The following is a 27,515-nucleotide window of genomic DNA, read 5'->3' on the forward strand; positions in this document are numbered from 1 at the left end:
CATGGCACCAAGAAGAATTCCCAAGTATTTCATCTTGCTTCTTAAAAATGAACTCTTTGCTTTATTTAGAATATGTGGAACCAAAGGTGCTTCAGCTGGTTGTGTATTCGGGATCTTGCATGTTAAAATACTAAAAAATGGAAGATGAATCAGAAGTGTTAAGGCAAAGTATTGTGGGTATGTCTCCTCTGGTCCTCTTGATTTAAGCATTGAAGAGACCATATATGGACTCTTTTTATTGCATTACTGTATTCTTTCAAAAGATTTTTTAAAGAAATATGCCAAGTGTTAGATATGGAAAACCATTCTACATTTCATTGGTTTTGGGTTTTTTTTTGGGGGGGTGGTCTGTGGGCCATACCCAGCAATACTCAGGGATTACTCCTGACTCTCTGACTCCTGGAAATGCTCTGAGGACCATATCGGGTGCTGGGGATCAAACCCTGGTCAGCTGCATGTAAGACAAGCACATTTTCCCCTATACTACCTCATTGCCTCCCATTCTATATTTGAAAAGGGAAGGCTATCAACTTATAAAGGCTACATTTACCTACGATCCAAATACAACATATTTGAAAATAAATTATTACAAAAGGCTGCTCTCTACCCCCCCTCCGTACTTTTATTGTAAGTAGTATAGAGATATTAAATGTTATTTGAGAAATATAGAGATAACATTTTTACCTGCATATATTTATTAACACGTATCTGGCTTTTCAGTTCAGTCTAGAATCATATTGTTTCCTCTAGCAACTAACCTAGTATTATAAACAGAATAGACACCCCATATAGAGGTATATGATATTTAATTGACAGTTGATTTCAAGAATTCCATCTTTTCTGAGCACAAATTTCTTTCTGACTCTAGATTCCATTGAAGGCCATTTTCACACTTGCTATTAACCCATCTTCATGCTAAAGGGCAACCTGGCATCCAGTCAGGTTTATATTTGTAAGTTGGGACCTTTGGATAATTGGGTCCAACCCATTGATTTTAGAGATGGGAAAATGCAAGAAAAGAGAAAGAAATGACTTGTCCAATGTTGTATTACTAGGAAAAGACAGAAACTTGGTACTAGGAAATGAATAGAACAATTTTCTCTGTGACCATTGCTCTGATTCTAAAGTGTCTTATTTATGGACTGGAGAGATCATACAGGGGTGAAGGCTTCTGCCTTGCATGTAAATAATCAGGATTCAATTCCTGGCACAGCATATGGTCCCTGAGCACCGTCAGGGTTCACTTCTGAGCACAGAGCCAGGAATAGCCCCTAAACATTGCTGGATGTGGCGCCAACACTTCCCACCCCAAGTGTCTTAAGCAAGCTTATAAATATACAAGCACATTGTCTTGGCTGTGGTGGTAGGGACCGGAGTTTCACCTGGAGATGCAAGCCCAGTTCCTTCCATTGGATGGGGGGGTGGGTTGGCCCATACCCCTCAACGTGCTCAGGGCTTCCTCCTGGCTCTGCACTCAAGGATCACTCCTAGTGGGGCTATGGGACCATCTGCAGTGCCAAGGATAGAACCCAGTGGACCGTTGGCCAAGCAAACACCTTAGCCACTGTGCTATACCACTAGCCACGAGCACATGTTTTTGCACCATCCTTCCAGGCAGAGCAGAAGGCCAGACTGAAGCCGTTCATCTTGCAAAGACAATATGGTCCCGTGGGAGGCAGGCACTTGCTAATTATTTCTCTCTTCTTTGGATATTAACCAGTGTTTGGTCAAAACAAGTACAGCTCAGTGCTTCCTGCCTCGTGAAACCCATTGAGCTGTGGTGGCATTCTGGAGGGGTTAGGCAGCTGGAGTGGGGTGGGTGACTGCCAGAATCACTGAACCTACAACAGACAGAGTCAGCAGAACCCTTTGCTCAGGTCCTTAGGCCAACTCACAGAGCCTCATTGGTACTCCCTTCCCCATGCAAGATCACACAGCCTTGCCGCTTATGCTGTAGATCTCCACGCCTTCCTGTTCCTTTATCCCCTTTAATAATTTCTGTGGTGCCTTGTCTGTCCTTCCAGCACTCAGTTGTTGATGCTTTGTGCTAAGATGGTGTTCCTTCATGGGTAGGGCTATGGGTGAGGTACCGTGGTGGTGGTGCTTTTGTTGTGTTTTGTTTGGAGACCACATCTGGTGATGTTCAGAGGTGACTCCTGGCTCTGCACTCGGGAATTTCTCCTGGCAGTGTTGATAAACAGAGGACCATATGGGATGCTGGGGACTTAATCCGGGTCAGCCATTTGTAAGTACCCAACCCTTTGTACTATCTCCCTCCCATCCCCCTTTTCTGTTTTAAGCAGCACAGCTCGATTTTTTCAATCAGATTTGCATCTTGGTCTTCTAAGTGTTATTTCACATCATGGATTACAACTGCTAAAACAACACCAATCTCAGGACAGGCAGATGTACTTGGGGTAAAGCCTTGCATCCCCCATACCAGGTTTGATTAACCGCTACCATGTTTGGTCCCCCGAAGACCACTCGGAATCATTCTTGAGCACAGAGCCAAACCTATCTCCTGAGCACTGCTGGGTGTGGGCCAGAAGCAAACAAACAAAAGATCAATCTCCCAACACCAATCACATCGAGCTATATCTTCATTTGTGGGTTTATTCAATGAATCTGGCAAATAGCTACAATATGCAAGGTAGTCACCAAATAATGGGCTCAATTCTGTATCCCTAACTATAGGCTTTCCTGAGATAGCAGCCACCGTGATTTTTGCCTAGCAACTGTGAAGTGGCATATTTCCAGCAGAGTTCTAATTAATGTCCAAAGTGAAAATCACATTAGTATTCATATACAGTAGACGTTACTGGATAATATCCTAATAGTGTTAAAATATGATCTTATTTGCTTAATTAGTTGATCTAGATATTATTCTCCTCGCAGTCCATATGTTACTAGGCTGGGCCTTTGCAGCAACATGTCTGCTCTCTAATATGGGCAAGCAATTGACAAGACTACGAAAAGCTAGGAGAATTGCTCGTGGTATGTCCCACAGAATGAAGGCCAAGTGTCAGCAATATCACAGGGCCTTGAGAAATATGATTATGTTCATGGCCTCGCTGTTAGCAAGTTTTGAAACTGCACAATAAACAGAAGGAAGAGCCAAGAGACACTAGCTCAACACAATATTTTTCCCACCCTCCTCATTAATAAGAGGTCAAAATGGAAGCCACAAATCTGGGTGCCTGATTGCATATCTTAGCAAAATTCTAAACTAGGTTCTAAGTAAAGTGCTAAACTTAGAGCACGAATTTTCTTAATAGGTCATTCTCGTGCATGCGCACATGTATGTGTGTGTGAGGCAGAGATTTAGTAATTTAGCACAATGGTATAAATAATGTACAGCTACATTTTAGTGATTGTTTGAGGATCAGAGGCCCAGTTTCCAGTGTGGGGAATGGTTCCCCACACTGACAAAGCAAGCTCTGGACAACAACTGGGTGTTGTAATATTTAACTGAGTTCTGAAATTAGCCACAGGGACGATGCATCCAGTTCCACAGGTTGTGTTCCACAAGATGTCATGATTTCCCTCTACTTTCAGGAGCCAGTTGTGAGCCCAGATATGGCCCTCTGCTTCTGACTGACCAACAACAGAACGGACTTTCCAATGCCCCCCGCTCCTTGGTCTTCTTTTGACATGAAGTCAGATTAAGTTGTTAACTGTCTTTCTGATGAATGGCTCTACATCAGAGATTCCTGTCACCCTCTCCTGCAGGTTGATTAATATTCTAGAGTAATTCACAGAACCCAGAGATCTTCCTAGATCGTCAGTCTATTATAAAAAAAAGCAGAACTCAGAAATGCCAGATGAAGCACAGTATGGACAAAGGACATGGGGGGCTTTTGTGTGTTCATACAGTGTGCCACTCTCCCCAAATCTCTACATGATCACTAACCAGGAAACTCTTCAAACCTTATCCTTTAGGATGGATGGTCTCCCCAAATTTCTGCACGATCACTAACCAGGGAACTCTCCAAACCTTTGGGGTTGGTAGTCGTCCCAAGTCTCCAAATGGTCACTCATGAGGGAACTCTTCAAACCTTATCTTTTCTTTTTTTTTAAATTTATTTATTTTTTAATTAGTGAGTCACAGTGAGGGTACAGTTACAGATTCACACATTTTCGTGCTTGTTTTTCCCTCATGCAATGTTTAAGAGCCCATCCCTCCACCAGTGTCCATTCTCCACCACCCATGAACCCAGTATCTCTCCCACCCCCCAGTCCCATCCCCCCACCCCACCCCGCCTCTGTAGCGGGGCATTCCAATTTGATATCTCTCTTTCCTTTTGGGTGTTGTGGTTCCAAATAGGGGTATTGAGTGGTCATCGTATTCAGTCTCTAGTCTACTTTCAGCACGTATCTCCCTTCCTGTGCAGGATCTCCAACCACATATTACTTGGTCTTCCCCTCTCTATCTGGGATGACTTTCTACAATAGCCAGAATCTGTAAAAACCCGAGTGTCCGAGAACAGATGACTGGTTAAAGAAACTTTGGTACATCTATACAATGGAATACTATGCAGCAGTTAGAAAGGATGAAGTCATGAACTTTGCATATAAGTGGATCAACATGGAAAGTATCATGCTAAGTGAAATGAGCCAGACAGAGAGGGACAGATATAGAAAGATTGCCTCATCTGTGGAATATAGAACAAACCTTATCTTTTAGGGTCGTGTGTTTGTTTGGGGCAGGGATAGGGGCTTCTGTGAACCATGGGGTATCACACCCAGGTCTCTTGCATGCAAAGCATGTATTGGCTGTTTAAGCTGTCTCTTTGTTCTTAACCCTTTAAGGAATTTATATTTACGATGGGGGCAGCACGTAGAGGTTCTCAGGGCCTACAGATTGCTCTGTGTTCAGGAATTACTCCTGGCAGTATTGGGTGGGAGTGAGACCGTACACTGTGCTGGGCATAGAACCAAGGTCAGTTGTATGCAATACAAACATCTTAACCCCTGTACTATCTCTCCAGCTCTCCATAATGACAAATTTGAAAGCCACAGGGCCAGTGTAATTTAGTTTGAGACATAATACAAAGGCTTTAGCGCTGAAGCTAGAGTACAGCAGGTAGGGTGTTTGCCTTGCATGTGGTTGAACCAGGTTTGATCTCCGGCACCTCATGTGGTTCCCTGAGCATCACCAGGAGTAGTTCCTGAGCACAGAGCTAGGAGTAAACCCTGAGCACCACTGGGTGTGGATAAAACATATAAAGTCCAAAGGCTTTAGTATTAAACCTTTATTGTTCAAGTCCTAAATATGTGATGTTTTAGCTGCCTGAATTTTGGGCAGTTTCTTTAAACTCCCTGTACTCATTTCCTGGGACGTGAAATAGCCATCCTGTGATCTATCCTGAAGGGTTAGTTGGTACAAATATTAGCTATGATGCATGTAATAGATGCTCAATAAATTATAGCTATTCTTTTTCTTCTTTCTTCTCGGGTAGCTTGAGGAGTTAGAGTAAATCCCAGAAGTGACCTTTTAAGTGGCTTGATTTTCTGTGCCTGGGTTGAGCCATTACTGCAAAAGAGAGTATACATCTTTTCTAGTTGGGATTGTCGTTTAAATCACATTGCCATTCGAGATAAAAGATTCCGAATATGAGATTCTTCGAAATATATATCTAGCCAATCTTCAACAGATTTCGGATCTATTTAAGGTACTGTTTCACTCCAAGTCACTGAATGGAAATGAAGATGATTTGTTTTTGAAAGGAGGTACTAGAAGATGAAGGCATGTATATTTACATCATGCTCTTGAGATTTTCCCCAAGTTTGAACTCTGCCCTAAAGTGGAGAACCTATAAATAGTCATGCTGCCCTTAGAATACAGCTCAGAGATCTGACCACATGATCCACAAGTCTCATGTTAATCTATAACCCCACCAGAACCTTTCACGGAAGGATGGTAGCTAGCAAAGAGATGTAAGGGCTCTAAAGTTCAGGGAAAGTTAATCTGCATTCCTTTTGCATTTTGCTCTCTGAAGATGGTGAGAGGTTCCTATATTTAAAACCTGGCTGACATGCTATCCTTATTAGCAGATGTCTCCTCAAAGGTATTTAGAATGATTTCAAGCGGCATCTAATATGTCCCTGAGTGTGTGTGTATGTATTTCACATGCCGACAGGGAATAAAGAATTCACAGGGCTCGGGGCTACTGAGATTTCTTAAGACATCAGCTGTTAGGGGTGATTCTACACATGCCAGGAACACTGCCTAGGCGCAAATTTCCAAAGCTCTAGTTTGCACTGCAGGGCCGAAGGTGGACAACACCCATTCCAAAGGCGCTTCCAGCAAAGAACTATGGATTTTTTTAGCCGCAGGCTGGGACCAGCGACCACTTGTTGTGGGGTGAAAGCAAAGCTGCTCCTGCTGCTTGATCCTTTGTCCCTGCCTGGGATACCATGGAAAATGGGGCAGGAATCCAGACTCATTAATGAGCTAATACAAAAGATTAAGCCAAGCCAGAGGCAGTTCGTTATAGCTGCATATGGATTTTTAAAGACAGCTGAGAGCTGAAAGATCTCCACACCAGAATGCAGGGGTGCCATTACCTTTGTTCCCCCAGGACCCAAGTAGAGGAAAAAGGTATCATTGTAGGGAGCAATTTTGTTCTGTTTTCTCAAGGAGATGCCATTCCCTGAGCTGTGTCAGGTAGCGAATCGGTTGATCAATAATTGCAGTCTGATAACACACAGGACAAATTACTGTTCAAGCTCCAGCTTTCATCATGAGATGCCTAAATGGAGCTCAGCTCTGAGCTTCTGCTTGGTTGAATGGACTGTTTTCTTTTCTGTAGTTCTCAGAAACTACACTTCCAACTTCAACACTGACCACTTCTCCGACTCCTTTTCAAGATGAAAGTCACCAAAGAAAGCTTTTAAAGACAATAAAAAGGTTGATACGTACGTATAGCTCTCACCATTTAATTAGCGGGATTTTACTGAATTGCCCATGTTGTGCGCAGTGCCGGGTTGAGCAGGCTCTGCTGCTAGAGAAATAATCCCTCAGACATATTGATCACAGATCATCAAGTAATACATTGTTTATTGCCTTTTGAATTTGTTGGGTTTTTTTTTATATTGGGCCATTCTGTTTGTCCGGCATCGGAGACAGGCACTGTGTACAAGGATCCAGAAAAAACTGAAGCATAATTGTTGCTTTCAAGAAAGGTGATGAAAACAGAACTGTGTAACTATAGTCCAAAGCACAGGGTAAATGCCATAAGAAAAATAGAAAGCAAGTACTATGCTAGTCCCAAGAATGGGGTAAGTATTAATTCCACCCAAAGGAATTAGACAAGACTTCAAAAACAGGCGGTCTTTCATTTTAATCAGGCTTTGAAAGATGTGGAGACAGGGCTTGGAAAGAAAGATCTGCCTGGCACAGGTATGTGGTATGAGCCACAGGACAAAGAAAGACATGAAAGTACTTTGGTAGCCCTGTGTGACCGGATAGCTAAGGCCGCAGGCTGGATTGGAAGGAGACATGGGGTGGTGCAAGATGAAACGGAAAAGTAGGTATAAAACGGGAGGCACTGGGCAGGTACTATAGGAAGTAAGGTATTTTTCTTGCCTACTACCAACCCCGGTTCTATTTTCCCAGCGCCACCTATGCGTAGTCTCACCAGCTCTGCAAAGGTCACTCGTACGCACAGAGCCAGGAATAAGCTCCCCTCCCAATAAAAATGAAAATAACATAAAATGTGAGAGCGTCGCGAATCATCTGATAAGGAAACTGAACCGGATGCCGATAGAGAGCTCTGGAGGGCCCGTGAGACTATTAGAGCAAGACACTGGCAATGTCAGATCAGGGTTTTATGATGCTCTCTCTGCCTGGCACAGGATGGGTGCTTTGGAGATCCGAAATTGGCTGCAAGGAGTCCACTCGGTAGAGTTGACGAGGCAAAGGAAAGCTTGTTGGGGCTGGAGCGATAGCACAATGGGTAGGGCGTTTGCCTTGCACGCGGCCGCCCCGGGTTCGATTCCCAGCATCCCATATGGTCCCCTGAGCACCACCAGGAGTAATTCCTGAGTGTGGAGCCAGGAGTAACCCCTGAGCATCGCCAGGTGTTACCCAAAAAAAGAAAAAAAAAAGAAGTGAAGCTTGTTATTAAAATTCATTAACCTTCCTTTTCGCTGCGTGACAGAACAGGGGATGGGAACGGCTCAGTCCCTAAAGTCAAGCCCACCATCATTTGGCCCTTAGCCTGGAAGTAGGAGGGTCCCTCACCTGCCCTGAGTGGGGGCTTGGAGAAGATATCATACAAGGCATATCCTGAGCCTACATAGCCCACCTGCTCCTTCCCCCAGGTTCCGAGGTAGAAAACAACAATCACAAACAAACAAAACCCTAGTATTTTGTCACTTGTGGAACCTTAAGTGCTGGCAATGAATTATTTAGCTTCCCCGACGAATGTTTTAATTATTACTTCTTTTTCAAACTCAATTTGTTCCACCCCTTCCCCTCCCATACCCCCCATCCCAGCCTCCCCCTCCCCCCCTCCCCCCCCCGTAGGAATTCCAATTAGAAGTGTCTCCTTGGCTGTTGAATATTGAGTGCCATTTTGTCTCCAAAATTACCCAAACTGTGAGAAAGACTGAGAGAGATTATAGTGTTTTTCTTTAGCTGCCACTGGGGTGCTTAGACGTGGGGCAGAGACGACTGTGTTTCCTGACAGCCTCACAAAGAAGGTAGGGGAACCCCAGGGAAGCAGCGACTGTTCGCCTTCTCCAACTCTCTGAAAACACATTTTCCCATTTGTTACCAACTCCTGTGTTGCAGGGGGTGGGGGGTGGGGGGGACGGCCCGGAGCTTCTGAAGAGTTTGCGGCGTTTCCATAGAAGGGGCTCCGAGGACTGATACACTTTCTACAGAGGATCCCGCTTGTTAATTTCACTCGAGCCCGTGCTGACAATGAGCCGGCCTGACCTTTCCCGAGCGCTGGCAGCTTCGCGCTCGCACTGTGTTTTCTCCCCACCTTAGCAGATAAGGTGTCTTGTTTAGGCAGTGAAGAAGGCGACGCTTGTTTACAGCACCTGCGCGCGCACGGGCACGGTCTTGTCTGCTTTACTCAGCACAGAATCTTTTGCAGCTCCAGCAGTACCTGGCTTGCAGTCAGCGACCAATACCTACTTAGCATATGAATAAGAGAGGGTTTCTGTTCTGTTTCTGCTCCACTCCTCTCCTCCAGCCTCGGGTCCTATCTGTGGCTATTATCTTGTGCTCTTCTAGCCTAGGGAGATAGGAAGCAAATGCCTTGCTTGCTTGCTTGCTAGTTTCCCAGCTACAGACAGAGGCTAGATGAAGCAGATTTTAACCTGGAGGGACCCTTATCCAGCACCTCGCCAGTACTCGATTTCGATGTTGAGATTTAGTTGGGGGGGGGAGAATATAGGTAAATGTGCAGAGAAAAACTGAGAGAATGTAGGGGCATTTTCTCCAACATTAAAAAATGATTTAAAATTCATTAAAATGTAACATTTTTATGTTTTTATTATATTTTTTATGTTTTATATTTTACATTTGGGGATTTTTTTGCCTTTATACACAGTCCTCTAACTCTGCCCGAAATAATCTAGAATAGTCCCTATTTCACTTTACAAATTATTCTATGATATTTATTTCTGCCAGATCTACAAAGATAGATCATGGATTAAACACTGGCCCCGGGGGCTGGACCGATAGCACAGCGGGTAGGGCATTTACCTTGCACGCGGCCAATGGGGTTCGATTCCCAGCATCCCATATGGCTCCCCGAGCATCGCCAGGAGTAATTCCTGAGTGCAGAGCCAGGAGTAACCCCTGTGCATCACTGGCTGTGATCCAAAAAGCAAAAATAAAAAACCAAAAAAACAAACACTTGGCCTCACATAAAGCCTGCCCTGATTCTATCCTTAACAGTGCAGGAAACCCTGAGCACAGAGCCAGGAGTATCCCAGAACACAGCTTAGTGTGATCCAAAACCCCCAAATCAAAAAGGTAGGTGGGGCTGGAGTGATAGTACAGCAGGTGAGGTGGCCGACCCTGGCATCCCTAATATGCCCCCCCCCAAGTACCACCAAGAGTAATTCCTATGTGCAGAGCCAGGAGTAACCCCTGAGCATTGCTGGGTGTGACCCAAAAAGACACACAAAAATTTTTTTTAACTTAAAATATAAGGAGCTGGAGAAGTAGCACAACTGGCGAGCTATTTACCTTGCAAGTATGAACCTAGGTTTTTTTTTTTTTTTTGCTTTTTTTGCTTTTTGGGTCACACCTGGAGATGCACAGGGGTTACTCCTGGCTCTGCACTCAGGAATTACCCTTGGCTGTGCTCAGGGGACCATATGGGATGCTGGGATTTGAACCCGGGTCGGCCGCGTGCAAGGCAAACGCCCTACCCGCTGTGCTATCTCTCCAGCCCCTGAACCTAGGTTTGATCCTAGGGTCCCCTGAGTCCTGTCAGGAATGATTCCTAAACACAGGGCTGGGAGTAAGCTCTGAACACCACAGGGTGTAGCCCCACAACAACAAGAGTGTTTTTTAATAACTATTTCTTCAAGTTTTATTGAGATACAATTACCATAGTACATTGTGAAAGGTAAAGACATCAAATATACTGATATGAGATGTGAGAATATTGCTGTTTACTGCTTTGGCCTTAACTCTCCACATCATGTCACATCACTCTCATTTTGTTTTGGGGGTAACAGCATCTCATATCTATTTTCTTTCCTTTTTTCATGAGGGGGTTTAGGGTGCCACACCCAGTGTTCCTCCGGGCTTACTCCCAGCTCTGAGCTCAGGGATCACCCCTGGCAGACCATATGTGGTGTCGGCACTAGAACACCGATCAGCAGCATGCACGACAAATGCTTGACCTGCTGTACTATCTCTCTGGACCCATCTATTCTCTTTCTTGAAAGATATGGGGGAAGAGCCTATATCCTCCCCTGGCAGTCTTCATTTCTACTTGCTCAGAAGGCCCTCAAAGTGGAAACCTGAAAAATCCATGACCTTTCTTCCCATTGCCTCTCCCTTTTCTGACTTTGACTTGGCATTTATGCTGTGGCTCTCAGTCAGTGACATTCTTTTTTTTGGGGGGGGGGGGAACACACCCAGCCATGCTCAGGATCTACTCCTGGCTCTGTTCTCTGGGGTCACTCCTGGCAGGACTTAGGGAACCTTCTGGACTCAGGGGATTAAATTGGGGTTTGCCAGGTGCAAGGAAAGTGCCTTGCCCTCCGTATTAGCTCTCTGGTCTTTGGTGGACTTGCTTTTGACATTGATCCCAAGCTATGGACCTATCCCCTCCTTCTGTGCCCACTCTGTCACTGTGAAATACCCTATTGAGGGAAGATAGAAAAATCTACTTTCCCCAGCTAAGCCTCAGTAATAGGAACTTTCATTTTCTTGGCTGTCTCCTTTCGACTCCAAGCTCAGCCTGTTGAGACTTGAAGAGCGGAGATGCAGCAGTAATTCTTGTACTTGTTTTGTTTTTAGATTCCATTCTTCTAGGTCCTGAAGGCCCATAGTGATTGATGCCTCAGGGGTCGGTGGCGAAATATTGGGAAACCTTATTTGCAGGTTATGAAAATCCAGCCATTGATCAATGTCCCTGGCAGACTGGTCCTGTTTCCACTGATTTTGAATGATTTTCCTTAGCCAACTGTTGCCGGGAGGAATGCATGATGAATCTGTGGCGCTGTCTGCTTGCAGCGTATGCCTTGGGCCTACTCTGTGTCCCAAACTCTTTCCTGTAGCCAATCAACCACCAAGTGCTTTCAGATCATTTGCTGCATATCTGTCCTTGGAGGTTGGAGAGCTAGCACAGGGTTTAAGTCACTTACTCTGAATGTAGCACACCCCCGTTCAACCTCTAGCACCTCAATGATCCCTTAAGCACCACCAGGGGTCATTCCTGAGCATAGAGCCAGGAATTCCTCCATGAACACGCCTGGGTTTGACTCCAAAGCCCTGCCCCTCAGAAGGAACTCATTCTTGCTGTGTTCCGTTTCCATCCCTTTGTTATCTCACTACTGTAGGACTCCTTGACTTTACCATCAACAGCCTGATGGGCCTATAAACTAGAAAACCCACAGTTTTGTTCTAGCACTGTAGTCTCCAACATGACATTTAGCAGATTTGGCTTGATAGTTTGCTTCTCTTGACCCATGGGCAACTGTTGTCCCAGCCACAACAATCTTACTGCCCCTTATTTCTAAGCCCCATTCCTCGTGGATCTCCACTTTTGACAAGCCACCACCTCTTCCCCCACAACTCCTGACTCCTTTTGTAGGCACCCTTTCTGGCCTCCCACAGAATTTAGAAGCATTTGTCATAAATATTGGCTATTGTTCTTCAGTGCCAGTAGGGACTCTTTCATGGAAAACAGTGAAAAAGAAATTGGCCTGGAGAAAGACAGTGATCAAGATGAAAGAGCAGCTTGATAGTGCAAAGGATGAAAGCTGATGCTTTGCATGTCGGAGGCCCTGGGTTCCATCCCCTGCACTGTATGGTCCCTTGAGCGCTGCTAGGAGTGCCCACAATATTGCCAGGTACGCCCCGTCAAGAACAATGAGCAAGCCACATAACATTTATCAAGCCCTTTTTAGGTACCAGCCCTGGGGGTGAGGGTGGGAGGCATTTAAAACATCTAATAAAGATCACCATGGACTTTTTTTCAATCCATGATCTATAAATGCTTTTCAGAGAATGGTGATGAACAACAGCACTTCTTTACCCCCGAAGTGAAAGCACCAGAAGTTTGGAAAGGAATCTGCAAGTTGTGTTGTAATGCAACTGATCTCTTTCTTCCTGAGAAAGCTGGTTTCTTGCCAGAGCGTTCAGTTCAGGCCCACACAAACTGGATGTATTTATAGAGGGCCAAATGAGGAAGAGAACATGATAAACTTTCCTCTCCAGTACAGCAGACAATGGCAAACAATCCCCACGTGAACACCATGGAGCACAAGACATGGGGAGTCAAATGCATCAAGGTATATGGGAGCCAGACATCTGCTTTGTTCACAGTCCCTCCCACCTCTCCAGACAGCCAGCTCAGGATTGGATCTCATAGAGTTATTCTAGCCAACTCTTGGACATTTCTTGGAGCCCTTTCAGTATGGGGCCATGAAAGGCACTGAGTCCCCCAAATCCATCACTGTCTCCATAGCAAAAATGTATTAATAAAAAGTAAGAATTTACCCACAAGATCGTCCAGGGGTTAGGACACTTGCCTTGCTTGTGGTGGACCATGGCTCAATCCCTAGCACCCCATTTGGTCGCTGACCACTCGGAGGGTCACTCCAGAGCAGAGAGCCAGGAATAGCGCCCATGAATACCACAGGATATGTCCAGAGAAAGAAAGAAAATCTGTACTGTTTTCCAGAGGATGAGGCCTCTTTATTTTCATGACCACATTTACTTCTCATGACTCTCCTCTGAGCTCTCGTTACTAGGCTTCTCATGAAAATTCTTTTTTGTTGGTTGAGATTCTATGATTGGCAATACTGTTAATGATGGTTTCTCATGTGCTTCATTCCATTACCACACTCATCACCCATCTACCTACCTCCGTCCTCTAAGGACCCCAATGCCCTTCCCTTTCCAACCCAATTGTGTGGATTAGTTCTCCCTTTGTGTTCCCTTTGGCCCTTTGTTGCTACCTGGTTGTGTATCTTTAAGTCCCACAAATGAGAGCGATCATTCTGTATCTATTCCTGTCCTTCTGACTGACTTCATTCAGGATGACCTCCTCCAATTCCATCCCTGCACGTGTTTGTTCTGTCTTAGAGCCGCATACTACAACTATAATACAATTCCCTTTTCTGAATGAAGACATTTACACTCTGATTGGGACTAAACAGGTTAAGCTTGGGCCAGGTATGTGGTTCAGAGGTTGAGCAGCTGTCTTCCATGTGCAGCCTGAGTTTGACCCCCAGCACTGCAAAAATGTTTCATTTACAAAATGGTTTTCACCAAAAAATCAAAGTGTAAGATTGTTTTATTTTATTTATTTATTTATTTATTTATTCATTTATTTTCTTTTTGGGTCATACCCAGCGATACACAGGGGTTATTCCTGGTTCATGCACTCAGGAATTACTCCTGGTGGTGCTCGAGGGACCATTGGGATGCTGGGAATTGAACCCGGGTCAGCCACGTGCAAGGCAAACGCTCTACCCGCTGTGCTGTCACTCCAGCCCTAGAAGATTGTTTTAAAAGATGAATGAGTACACTTTAAGTTTCATTATTTCTCTGCTCTGTTGAGAAAAGTTCTAGGAAGATTCTCATCCTCAAAGAGCTGTTGGAAACCTTGTTTCTGCCAAGGGCCATTTGGTTATCTGTAGCATGAAATGTGAGCTATACAATACCAAGTACAGGAAGCAGATGAGATGCATGCATGTCTTTTCCGTCAAGCACCAAGCCAGACCAAGTGATTTCCTGGACCTCATATGACCTTTTTATGACCCAACGGGTGGATATTCCACCACCCACCCACCCACCCCACCCCCCTCCTACGTGGTCAATTGAAGTTGCCTAGAACTACTAGCATCTCTGACTCTAGGCATATCCTTTCTTTTCCTCCCCAGGAAAGAGTACAGCAATCCACAAAGATGTATATATAAAGATATTTCAGTAGCATGCTTGTTGGAGGAAAAAAAATCAATTGGAGATTGCTATCAGTAGGAGATTTACAGTATGAACTGTGCCACTTCTATATAATGCTATATTGTGCATAGAAAGATATCCATGGTTTTTCTGTCAAAATGGTTCTGAGACTATTAAAATGCAATCCAGGGGCCGAGTGATAGCACAGAGGGTAGGGCGTTTGCATTGCACGCAGCCGACCTGAGTTCGATCCCCGGCATCCCATATGGTCCTCCAAGCACCGCCAGGAGTAATTCCTGAGTGCAGAGCCAGGATTAACCCCTGAGCATCGCTGGGTGTGACCCAAAAAGGAAAAATAAATAAATAAAATGCAATCCAAATTTAACAACAAACAGCACGCATACACACACACACATACCATGCACAGAGGGATTGTATATGAACATGCTGATGTTAAGGTCATTTGCATTTTAGTTGAGCCCTATGTAATCTGCTCAATACTTCAGTCACAGTCACAGTCATCCCATTGCTCATCAATTTGCTCGAGCGGGCACTAATAACGCATCATTGTGAGACTTATTGTTACTGTTTTTGGCATATTGAATACACCAATGGTGGCTTGCCAGGCTCTGCCATGTGGGCGCGATACTCTCTGTAGTTTGCCGGGCTCTCCGAGAGGGGCAGAGAAATCGAACACGGGTTGACTGCGTGCAAGGCGAACGCCCAACCGCTGTGCTATCGCTCCAGCCCAAATTTAAAAATTGTTTTTCTTTTTTTATTGGAGTTGGGTGCAGTCCATGCCAGGGATCAAACCCAATCCATCAGACCTATGAGGCATTATACTCTACCACTTAGCTACATCTTCAGCTGAAAAAGAAATTTGCAAACCAGAAAAAAATCATTTATCTCTTTTCATTAAGAACAAATACAACTTTATTTCATTTTCTTTTCTATTGGAGAGAATGGGGGCTACACCCAGAAATGCTCAGGTGCTGTTGCTGACTCTGTGCTGAAGCGTCACTCCCAATAGTGCTCATGGCACCATGAGCAGTGGGGATTCAAACTGAATTTGAGCACTCCCAATAGTGCTCATGGCACCATGAGCACTGGGGATTCAAACTGAGTTCAGCCACGCACACGCAAGGCCAGTGCTTTAACCCCTGTACTCACCCTCTGACCCCAAACACATGGAGGACAGAAGAAAGATTGATACTACCCTAGGACCATCCAACATCTTCCACACACCCTGTGTATGGCTGAGCAGTCTCAGTCTCTCTCTGTTTGTTTGAGGGTTTGGGCCAGACCTGGCAGTATTTCAACCTTACTCCTGGCTCTGCACTCAGTAGTCCTTGTGAAGATGCTCAAGGGACTAAATGTGGGGCCTAGGATCAAACCATGTTTGGATCAAGGCAAGTGCCTCAACCCCTGTACTATCTCTCTGGGCCTGGTCTCTGCCTCACTTGGCCCATTGGAAAGTAGCCAGGACCTAAGAGGAGACAAGGGTGCCATTTGGCGTTGGTTGTGTCTGCTCACCATCCTTTCCCCCTCATGCAAATTATCTTCAATTCCAAGGTAGCAGTGAGGATTTTTCTAGAAATGGGGGCAATTCCAGTTTCCTGACCTATGTGCTCACCATCCAGGACTCCATGCTGATGAACAAGACAAACATGGGCATGGTACAATGTGGCCCCCGAAATGTCTGAGCTCCCCAGATCCATCATTCCCAAATTTTCCCGAATATTTGGGAATTGAGTCTTGTGCCTGCCCTGCCCTTTAGGGAAATGAATCCTTCAATTGCCTACTGGATATGCAAAGTAGGACTTCCCTCTGACCGAAAATCATCTCTTTCAAGTTCAAGGGGCTACCCCTTCCACTTCTAGTGTTCTAGGGCATATGTCTATGGTGACCTCATCACCACTTCATGTGCTTCTCTGATTTTTTTGGTCACCTTCATTTTGTTGGATTCCCAAGGCCTTAGACGTTTGTTTCTCATCCAATGGCTCTGCCTTCATCATCCTTTCTGGTGTTCTTTTCCTTTTGCTGGACAGTTCTCTGTTCCATGTTATCTCCTTTAATAAACCACCAGCAGGGGCTGGAGTGATAGCACAGCGGGTAGGGCATTTGCCTTGCACGCGGTTGACCCGGGTTCAATTCCCAGCATCCCATATGGTCCCCTGAGCACCGCCAGGGGTAATTCCTGAGTGTAGAACCAGGAGTGACCCCTGTGCATTGCCGGGTGTGACCCAAAAAGCAAAAAAATAAATAAATGAGTAAATAAAAAATAAAGCACCAGCAGAGTGTGGTACCAAGCAGCATGGAAAGAAGGTGCGGTATCTCTAAAGCCAGGACTACAGAGGCTGGAGATAGAGCTTAGGGATTAAGGTGTAGGCCTTGCACGCAGCTGACCCCAGTTTGATCCCTGGCACCACATAGTTCTCCCTGAGCACTGCCAGGGGTCATTCCTGAGCACCAAGCCAGGAATAACCCCTGAGCACTGCCAGGTGTGCCCCCCCCAAAACCCAAAATCAAGTCAAATCACCTTTGTGGCTTCACAGTTAGCTGAATACAGCCAGCCATTCTGTAGCTGCTCTGTTTAATCCTAAGCATGTGTCTGTGTTCACTGAGTATCTACTAAATCCCAAACTAAGTTTGATTCGGGGGGGCCAAAAAAAAAACCTTTCAGGGCTGGAGTGATAGTATAGCGGGTAGGGTGTTTGCCTTGCATGCAGCCGACCCAGGTTCGAATCCCAGCATCCCATATGGTCCCCTGAGCATTGTCAGGAGTAATTCCTGAGTGTAGAGCCAGGAATAACCCCTGTGCATTGCTGGGTGTAACCCAAAAAGCAAAAAAACAAACAAACAAATAAAACAAAACGAAACAAAAACCTTTCAAGGGCCAGAGAAATAGCTCTGTGGGCTGAGAGTGGACTTTGTATGCAGGAGTCCCTATTTTCCTCTCAAGCATCAGCATCACATGGTCGTCCAAGTAACTCCCACAAGCATCTCTTGGGTGTAGCCACAAAACAGAAACCAACCTAAAAAGAACTAGGTAAAAGCCACTCAAATCTGAAATAAAGGGACATGGAACTTTCAGGATCCTAATCTCTCAAAGACCAAAGATAAAGCCCCTCAGACAACTTCACCATGTCAGAAACTTGCCGGCATTTCTCGACACTCATGTAAAACCTTCAGACTTTCTTTAGAAAAAAGAACATATATTGCATGCCCCCCCACCCCGCGCCCCCCAATGGCTTTGAAGTTTGAAAATCAATGCAGATTGGCTATGTCTCAGCTTGGGAAAGACCTTTTCTCAACTGCTAGGATTTTCCTAAGGAACAAGGGCAGTGATCAGGCATCTGACGCCTGAACTGGGACAAATTGTTGATGACAACTAGCAAACAGTCTAGATCATAGATCGCTCCCTTTTCTTCCGTCCTTTCTCTGGATATCTCTTTGCTCCTTCCCTCTCCCACCTTTTCCCTCACCTCTTTCACTCCATTTCTTACCGTTTTCTTTTTCTTTTTCCGGTCGGCGCCTGAACTGTTCACATGGCTCTCAATTTTTACAAACCCTTCCCAAACTTGCTCTCCTGTCATTAACACTGTCTTCTATTTAATGAATGTAGGTTTCCTTTCCCTATTCTTTTTTTTTTCCAAAGCGGCGAAGATTTTCTATTTCACAGAGACAAGCAGAAAGGAAAAAAAAAAACCCCACCAAGCTTATAAATCCAGTGGATTGTGTGTGGGGCCCCCTTGATCTGATTCCTCCCCCCTCCCTGAATCAGTGGCCCTTCACAGAAAAAAAAAGGTCCCCACCCTTATACTAAAGAGGTCTGGCCAATTTAATTCTTCTTAAGAAAAGGAGATGAATAACAGTACGGACAATTAGTTACTGTGGGTGGGAGAAGGAATTTGACTGAAGGCAATTTTCTTTGGAAAGAGATAGGGAGGTGCCCGAGGCCGCAGTCATTTTACTTGTGAAAAATAGAAGGGCTGAAATAACTTGCTGGAAAGTTCAGCTGAGAACGGGAACATCTGGGGCTTATTCATGGTTTTTCAGAAGTTTTTCTTTTTTTTGGAAGCTTTTTTATTAGCTGGGTTGACCTCCCGATTCAGGCGGAGATTTTTCAACTGTTAAACAGTTTTTTTTTCTCTTTGCATTCCTAAAGTCATATTGTGTTGAGCTTGTTAATATCTGCACAGGGGGCCTTGGGCTGAAGCGGCTCAAGCCTGCCCGCCTGCTTCAGGGACATACGCCCCCATAGCTGGTATTTCCCTTTCTTGTGGAGGATTTGCATGCATCCCTTTCATCCAGGCATACGGCAGATCTCTCCACAAATAATTGCATTTGACATCACAGTTGTTAGAAGATGCCTTGGAGGGGAAGAGGAACACCCCCCCCCCCCAACTCCTGTCCAGACAGCTGGAGGGAGGAAGTAGGTTAGACGGGGAAGACATAAACATACCTGGAATGTGGCAACAGGTATTCTGTCTGTGTTATTCATGAGAAGAACTTGCATGTTTGAATATCAATGGTGGAGATTCCAAGAAGTCTCCAAATCAGTAAGATTAAGAAAAATCAAAATAAAAATACCCAAATACCCATCATTGACAAATCGATGCTTTGCAATTCTGTGGACTTAATGGGCCTGCAGCTGGGAACCTATTCAAAGAAACGCCCTCTCCTTTGGGGAGTTGTTTTTGTCATTAGTGGTGTTGGGGCTACACTTGGAGGTGGGGGGGGTGTTTAGGAAACCCAGGGCTCTCCCCTATGCAATGCGTGTCTTCCAGCCTTCTGAACTATCTCCCTAGCCCTTCCCCATTTCTCTCTAGAAAAGGATTTTTAGATCATTTAGATCATTATTTCCAAGGGCATCCTACAAAGAGACCCCAAACCTAGCTTCTGATAGTTCAGCAGGGGCAGGGCAGAGGATTGGAGAAGGTGTCATTAGATTTTACTATCTGAGAAATTCCTAGGCCCTCAGAACGGTGGATTTAAATTTTTTTATTATTGAATCACCCTGAGGTAAAGTTACAGATTTACAAATTTCTGTGCTTACATTGCAGTCATATAATGGTCAAGTACCCATCCTTCCACCAGTGCCCATTTTCTACCACCAAGCCTCCCTCCCATCACCCCCACCCCATTTCCCCTCCCCCCACCCCTCACCCCTCACCCTGCCTCTGTGGCAGGGCATTCCCTTTTGCTCTCCCTGTAGAAAGGTAGATTTTTTTTAAGGAGTGTTCATTTCATTCAGGGCCTGGCTGTGTTGAGAAAAGCCAAAAAATCCATGTGCTGATACTACGACCAGAAATAACTTTCTATGTTAGAAATTAACCAGGGCTGCCTAACAGAAGCCCACATTCTTAATGGTCTGCAAAATGTTCTGTGGCTACAACTCTTGGAGGTAAATCAGTGATTTGGGTCGTTCTCCCCCCACCCCCACCCCTCTTAACTGCTAGGCCTACAAAGGTTTCGTGCAAGCAAAAGAATTTTCCCAAATTTCCAAAAATTTGACATTTAAAAAAATATTGGAGTGCCTCTGACACAGATGTTCTGTGTACTGTATCGGGTTTGTAGTCTATGCCAGGCTCCTTGATGAACTGCTAGTGGACAGACAGACAGTTCAATAAATCAGCATGTCTTATTTCAGCTCCTATGTATTTTTTTTCAGCTCCTGTTCTTACTGTGTATGGAGTGCCAGATACACAGCTAGGCCCAGGGAATCTGGAGAGACGGGAAGATGAATCACAGTTCCATCCTCAAAAAGCCTTTGACCTCATAGAGAAGATAGACAGAGACACAAATAATCACAGTACAGGGCAGAATAAGAATTTTTCCATTCTTATTTTTATGTGTTCGAGGGTTGTACCTGGCGGTGCTGAGGGCTAACTCATGACTCTATATTCAAGGGTCACTCTTGGTAGGGCTTGGGAGATCCTAAATGAGCCATAGATTGAACAGTGTGCAAGGCAAGTGCCTTACCCCTTGGATTGGCTGTCTGGTTTTGCTTATTTTAGGACCAGGCCTGATGGTACCCGTCGGTTGCTATCAGCAGGGCTCAGAGCACCTTGTGGTGTCAGGGACCAAACCTAGGCCTTTAGCAGGTGAAGCATGTATTTGAGCCCCTTGAGTCTCTTACATAATCTTAAATATTTTTTTTTAAGTTTTAGGAGTACACCGGTCAGCACTCAGGGATCATTTCTTACACTGCTCAAGGACTCACCCCTGGAGATGCTCGGGGGACTGTGTAGGTGCTGACCCTTCATGCAACGCAAGCATCTTACCTTCCGTACTATCATTCTAGTCCAGGAATCTGTAGACATGTCCAAATAAAGTATTGGAAGGGCACAGATGAAGCAATTTGACCTACATTGCAGAGATGGTAAATGGGGAAGTAGTTAGGGAAGAAATAACATGAGATGATTTCTTGCATTAATAGATTTGGGGGTCACACTTGGCAGTGCAAGGCTGGATATATAAGTACCCAGTGGATAAGGTGCTTGCCTTGTGTGTGGGTTTGATCTCCGGCACTGTATATGGTTCCCCGGAGCACTGCCAGAAGTGATCCCTGAGCACAGAGCCAGGAGTAAACCCTGAGCATTGCCAGGTGTACCTCAAAGAAAGTGGCCATGTACAGTGCCAGATATAGAACTGGAGGGTGACTGCATGCAAAGCAAGCCCCTTAACCCCTATACTAACCCCTATACTAACACACACACACACACACACACATATAGCTTGGAGGCATGAAATCCACTGTACATTTGCGGAATGATAATTAATTGGAAAGATACAAAGACGTTTGTGAGGGTTGGAAGAATCCAGTGGAAGACAATGGATAGAAAATAATCTGAGTTAGGAGCCTGAAGAAAAAAAAAACTGGACTCTGACATTTAAAAAATTTAGATAATCTAAACACTCTCATTTCCGTGGAGCCAGGTCCCTAGGAGACATTATTAGGTTCCAACCACTGTTCTTTGGGGATTCATAATGAAGAGTCAAGATGTTTGGGACCAGAGCTTGATAGTACAGTGGGTAGGACACTTGCCTTGCATGTGGCCCACCTAGGTTCTATCTCCGGCAACCTATATGGAACCCCGAGCCCCACCAGGAATGATCCCTGAGCACATAGCCAAGAGTAAGCCCTGAGCACCGCTGGGCACAGTCCAAAACCAAAAGACATTCCTCGATATCCATGAGGGAAAATAGAGTGACTCTTAGATGACCCAAGGTCCCTAAGCACCAAGCTGAGGTCTAGTTGTAAAGGTCAGCCGAGGAGCCTCGCTCTGCCACTCTATTAGCTGGTACATCCTTTGAAGCTCCACAAACACTTTGCCATAAACTGCTGACACTTCATGGCTCAATACTGATGTTTGGGAAGGTAGGCAACGTGGGAAGGGTTGTAGGGGAAGGAGCACACACTTCTTTTTTTTTTTACTTCTTTTTTTAGACTGGAGAAAGATTAACTGATCATAAATTCCAGGTGACTGCTTTTTCTCCTGATATTTTGGGGGGTTGATGTCAAGGGGAGCACAATTGGTCATATTCAAGGGCTCTTCCTGGCTCTTTGCTCAGAGGACTGTACGCAGTGCTGAGAATTCAAATCACAATGGATGCAAGACAAGCCCTCTCTCCAGTGGTCCAATCTATGGCCCATTTTCTTCCATTTTCTTAGGAATAAAGGACCTGTTCATGTTTCGAAAGTAGCCTCTAGTGCTCCAGAATAGAATGAGCAAGCAGTCAAATTCATTTTCTGAGTATGGAAAGGTGTGAGAGGAAGAAGTTTGGCCCAATATAGACTTCCTAGGTGACAAAAACCTCTCCTCATTATATCCAAACCCATAGGCATTTAACACTTCCTACTGCATTGAAAATAGACTCCACCTAAAAATCCACTAGTGACTCATGTGAAATGCCAGGTGCTTACACATGTTTATTCTTTTGTTTCATTTGTCTCACAGAATTTCATGGATTTGAGCCAAGGTATGTGGTTGAGATGATAGGACACATATGACTTGGACGTGTAAGGCCCTGGGTTGGTCAACAGTACTGCATGGCCCTTTTGGGCATGACCTAAGTGAGTCCCCCAACAAAAGACTTTCATAGATTTGACGTTTGGTGTTCTATTTTGTTTTGTTCTGGAATCACACCCGGCAGTGCTCTGGGGTTACTCCTGGCTCTGAAGTCAGGGATTACTCCTTATTGATGCTTCAGAGACCATATGGGATGCTGGGCATCAAACCCAGTTGGCTGCATACACGAAAAGTACCCTACCCGCTATACTATTTTTCCAGCCCCATACTTGCATAGATTTAAAAGATAATTTTTGGCTGATGCTTATTGCATCCCAAGAATGGCCTTCTGCACATCATTTTGTATCTGGGGGTAGGGAATTGGTCCACCCTAGGCAGTGCTCAGTAGTGACCCACAATGGTGTTTTGCAGGGCCCAGTGCAGTGCCGCAGGTTGAACGTGGGTCAACTTTGTGCAGGGTCAGTGCCTTAATCCTTGTACTCTCTCTGGGCCTTCTATGGGAAATTAGAGAGTAGCCTTGGGGAGAGTACAGTTCAGTTAGGGCTGAGCCTCCTTTTTCTCCCTTTGGGACTCTTTTGGGAAGGCCTGGCTGCCTTTTAAGGCATCATTCTTCCCACTACATTGCCATCACCCTCCACTATGAGAAACCATGCACCTGGCTTATATTAGAAAGGAAGTAAGTATCAAAATGAGAACAAATGAAGGACAATTGGGCCATTCCAAGTTTGTGTGGGACTGGAGAATAGTGTTTCTTCCCAAGGGAAAGCAGCCTCACAGAGGTGTGTTAAATGAGAGCTTATTTCTGCACTCTGCACTCAGGGATTGCTCTGGCAGTGCTTGCGAGACCATATGGTGTGCTGAGAGCTGAACCTGGTTTGGCCATACGCAAGATAAATGCCCTACCTGCTGTACTACTTCTCCAGCCCCTGAGGGCCTTATTTCTTTTTTTTTCTTTAATTTTTTTGGGGGTACAACACCTGGTGATACTCAAGGATTATTCCTGGCTGTACATTCAGGAATCACTCCTGGCAGTGCTCAGAGGACCCTATGGGGTATCAGGGATTGAATCTCGTCTGCTATGTTCAAGGCAAGCACCATACCAGCTATGCTGTCTCTCTAGCCCCTCAAGGGCATATTTCTAGAACCACATTCACCTTTCTTCTCCTAAATAATCTTAAATAATAGTGATTCTTAGAAACCAATGTACTGCACAGCTTAGCTCTGAGTAGTGTAAGATCTACTAGCAAGACCCTGGAAGGCTCCCCTCTATATACATATATGCACACATGCATACTTTTTCAGAATGGATCAATGCACACACAGAGGATCGGCTTCCAGAGAGGATTCCATTTTGGATAAGATGTGATGCTATGGTCGCAGTGACTTTGGGGCATTCATGATCCCGTGTCGCTGCGTAGATGAGTGTTTTCCCTGACCTCTCTGGCCTAAGTTCACATCTGGTAATCACATCTGTTGACGTTGCCTTCCCTTGTCTTTTCAGCTGCATACAATATTGCCTCTCTCACTTCCTGCCTTAGACTGTTGTATCGTGTTGCTCTGTGCTATTAAATGGCAATTGCATTGCACCCAGCGGGAAATGCATGTGGAAACCCTTTGGGAGAAGTAGTGCTATAGAAATGTTGGCTCGACAACCCTTTTTCCCCCTTGTGTGAGCCAGGAAGTGTAAGTGTAAGAAACAAGCAAAAGGAACCACTAATGTGTACAGCAGAGCCAGCAAAGGATCATATGCAGGACCAGATATGCCAAGGGTCAACGAGACCCCTTGGATACAGGAAAATGAAAACAGTTGGTTTTTTCTTAATCAGTGACAGGGGGCTCCATGAGTACAGAATAATATACAGGGAATTTTAAAGTTGCTTACATCTACATTGTAAAAAATAATGTTTACGTTTACCTGGCAAAGCAGGTAGCTCCAGTCTGGATGGATCACTGCCATTTGCCAAGTGCTTTTGATAAATGCCCAAGCCATTGAATTCCCATAATCCTGGAAGAAAGGCATGCCTGTGACTTTACTTTTACAGCAGCTTAGGAAGCTAGGGGTCGGGAGGTTCTGGGATTTGCCTCAGTTCTTAACGGTAGGACATGGAGGGAATAAGATGATAGCAATCCAGGTCCTCATGACTCCAAAGTCTTTCCTCCTTGCAACATACCTGAGAGCTTGGGAGTGTGTTGTGGATAGTGAATAGTACATGCATGGATGTGGCAAGTTACTTCAGTTCATTTGTAAAACTGAGTTATTCGAATACTTGGGTGTTCTGGAAAGCCCCAGTGGCCTTTGGGCTTTGCTTTTCTTTTTGGCACAGGTTAGGCAGGTCTGAACAAATATTTCAAAATGTTAACTTGTTTAAAAAGGGAGAATTTTACTGGGGATAAAGCACTAGTACAGGGTTAAAACACTGGCCTTTTATGTGGCCAACCCATGTTTGATCTTCAGCTACATATGGTCCCTCAAGCACCTTCAGGAGTGATCCCTGAGCACAGAGTCAAAAGTAAGCCCTGGACACTGCTTGTCGTAGCCCCCAAAACATAACTAACTAAAGTAAATAAAGAGAGGGCCCAGTGTGATAGCTCAGCTGGTAGGGTGCTTGCCTTGCATGCATTGCTCACCCAGGTTCGGAAGCCCTGTCAGACGTGATCCTTGAACGCAGCGCCAGGAGTAAGCTCTGAGCACCACTGGGTGTAGCCCCCAAACAATAAATAAGTTTTCTAAAAGACACCCTTGCCATATCCTATGACTACATTGTCCCACAAAAGGAGATACTTAATTTGACACTTCAGTGTCACAGTCTTTCTGGGTAATTCTTCCTTCAAGCCTTATATGTGATTCAACTAAGTGTTATCTAGTTTTGCCAGGGAGAGAGCTCAAAGCAGTGGACAGAGCGAGCGATATAGTACAGGGAATAAGATAATTGCCTTGCATGCAGCCATCCATGATCTGATCTTAGCACCACATATGATTCTCTTGAGCACCGCCAGTGGTCGCTCCTGAGCACAGAGCCACAGAATCTCCTCTGAGCACAGCTAGGTGTGACCTTAACACCAGATTTTTAAAACCAGTGAACTTGAACATCTCCTCATTCATGTTTCCTGGCTGACAGGGATTCTGTGCCTGAACGCTAAGTGAAGATTCTAAGTAAGATTCTGATCTCTTAAGGACAGCTAGCTTTCTGCATAGGTTTTGCATCCAAGACAGAGATTTTCATTGAAACTTGAGTTTCTCTCTCTTAAGCACATTGACTAGTATAAGTTCTCCCATTTTTCCAAAGATACCTTATCCCTTTTATTGAGATAGAATTCACGGTTCACAAAATTCCCCAATTACACATGTGCATACCATATGAAAATGTTTAATAAATGTACATAGCTGTGTCCAGCCTTTACCTCAGTCCAATCTAGAACATCCACATCATCCCGGTGAGCTCCCCCAATCCCTATTTTCAGATATTATCGTCCTATTGGCCCCAGGCCTTCCCTGTACTATTTTCTGTCCTTACCCCTCGCCTTTTATAAATGTTTCATCTAAATGCCCTTAGACAGAATGTGGAATTCTGTGCCTACCATCTATCACACAGCAGAATGTGTGTCTGAAATTCCTGTTGGGTATAGCAGGAATCAGTGCTTGGTTCCTTCTAAAGTGGCGTAATTTTTAATAACCACATCAAACATATTTTATCTAGTCTACCAGTCGGTGTACTTTTGAGATTGTTTCAACGTTTGCGCTACTATGGTTTAACATTTCTGAGAACATTCCTCTTCCAATCACTGGACCAGGGCCTCAGAGATAGTTCAGGCACTTGCTTTGTATGTAGCCTATGCAGGTTCGATCCCTGGCAGATCCCTGGCACCGCTTAGGGTTCCCTGAGCACCACCAGGACTCAGCCCTAAGCACAAAAAAGTGAGCCCCAAACAAAACAAAACATCAAATAATTGCATGTATATGGATAGAAGTTTTGAAAAATAGAAACCTAGGAATGCAATGGCTGGATCATAAGATGTGTGTACTTGAGCTTTGAGAAACCGCCAAGCTAGTTTCCAAAGTGTTTACACACTGTGACATCCCCATCAGCATTGTTTGAAGGTTCTAAATGATCTGCTTGCTATCCAACATTTGGTGCAATTAACCTTTTCATTTGGGAGTGAAGGAGTAGAGCCAAGCCTAGTACTGCTCAAGGGTTAGTCTTGTCTGTGTGCTCAGAAGTAATCCCTGGTGGTCCTTGGGGCTGCCATAATTATATAATTCTGGGGTCCAACCTGTATTGGCCACATGCAAAGCAAGTGCCTTAACCCTTATCCTATCTCTCTAGCCTGGTATGGTCCTTCTTTGAGTCTAGTCTTTCTAATGGGTGTGCACTGGTATTTCCTTGTGGTTTTTCATATGAATTTTCCTAGTGAGTCATGATGTTAAGCATCTTTCCATGTGTTTATTGACCACTAGTATTTCTGCTTTGATGAAATGTCTACTCAAAAAATTTTGCATGGGTATTTTATATTTTAAGAGTCAATCAGTAGCGTGTAGGGTATTTTTGTACTTCCACCTTTTCTATATGCATTTGATTTTTTTCTTTAGTTTTTTTTTTTCGGGAGAGGTGGGTATGTTCATTAGTTTTGTTTTGAACCAATAAGGACCTAACATGGTCCATAATAAACTCAATCTGGGGACATGAGGCCTGGGTCACATACAACGTTATGCTCAGGGCCTATTCCTTGGCTCTGTGCTCACAAGTAACCCCTGGCAGTGCTGGGGGACCATATGTGATGGCAAGTCGAATCAAACTGGGTTTGGCTACTTGCCAAGCAAGCACCTTAGCTTCTGCTATACTCACTCTGTGCCCCTGTACTAAACTTTGGTG

General features: G+C 44.8%; 1 protein-coding gene across 1 annotated transcript in view; it reads left to right on the plus strand.

The window, feature by feature from the left end:
* GPC3 (glypican 3) overlaps nt 1-27,515 on the plus strand; it is a 458,480-nt gene that overhangs the window by 346,102 nt on the left and 84,863 nt on the right. The window lies entirely within an intron of this gene.

This window comes from Sorex araneus, chromosome X (assembly GCF_027595985.1).
Source record: "Sorex araneus isolate mSorAra2 chromosome X, mSorAra2.pri, whole genome shotgun sequence".
In the NCBI taxonomy this organism is placed as follows: Eukaryota; Metazoa; Chordata; class Mammalia; order Eulipotyphla; family Soricidae; genus Sorex; species Sorex araneus.